Source organism: Furipterus horrens, unplaced genomic scaffold (assembly GCF_987537825.1).
Source record: "Furipterus horrens unplaced genomic scaffold, mFurHor1.1.pri manual_scaffold_12, whole genome shotgun sequence".
NCBI classification, from domain to species: Eukaryota; Metazoa; Chordata; class Mammalia; order Chiroptera; family Furipteridae; genus Furipterus; species Furipterus horrens.
The window spans coordinates 55152199-55153144 of NW_028327182.1; positions in this window are offsets into that span (position 1 = coordinate 55152199).

Consider the following 946-nt stretch of genomic DNA (forward strand, 5'->3'; position numbering starts at 1 on the left):
TACGTGTGATATCTGAAATTTTCCTGCCTATGTTTTCCTCTAGGACTTTTATGCTGTCACGGCTTACATTTAAGTCTTTAATCCATCTTGAGTTTATTCTCGTGTGTGGTGTAAGTTAGTGGTCTAGTTTCATTTTTTTGCAGGTCCCTGTCCAGTTCTCCCAGCACCATTTGTTAAAGAGGCTCTTCTCACTCCATTTTATGTTCCTTCCTCCTTTATCAAAGATTAGTTGACCATAGAGGCCTGGGTTTATTTCTGGGCTTTCAGTTCTGTTCCACTGATCTATATGTCTGTTCTTATGCCAGTACCAGACTGTTTTGATCACAGTGGCTTTGTAGTATTGTTTGATGTCTGGTATTGTGATTCCTTCTGCTGTGTTCTTCTGTTTCAAGATTGCTTTTGCTATTCCGGGTCTTTTTTGGTTCCATATGAATTTTTGGAGGATTTGTTCTAGGTCAGTGAAATATGTCATTGGTATTTTAATAGGGATTGCATTGAATTTGTAAATTGCTTTGGGTAGTATGGCCATTTTGATGATGTTGATTCTTCCCATCCAAGAACATGGTATTTGCCTCCATTTATTTGTATCTTCCTTAATTTCTTTCTTCAATGTTGCATAATTTTCAGTGTACAGGTCTTTTATCTCTTTGGTTAAGTTTATTCCTAGGTACTTTATTTTTCTTGTTGCTATAGTAAATGGTATTTTCTTTTTTTGTCTCTGTCTCTGATATTTTATTGTTGGTGTATAGAAATGCCTTAGATTTCTGTATATTTATTTTGTATCCTGATATTTTGCCAAATTCACTTATTATACCGAGTAGTCTTTTAGTGGATTTTATAGGGTTTTCTAGGTATACTATCATGTCGTCTGCAAATAGTGATAGTTTTACTTCTTCTTTCCCAATTTGGATGCCTTTTATTTCTTTGTCTTGTCTGATTGCTGTGG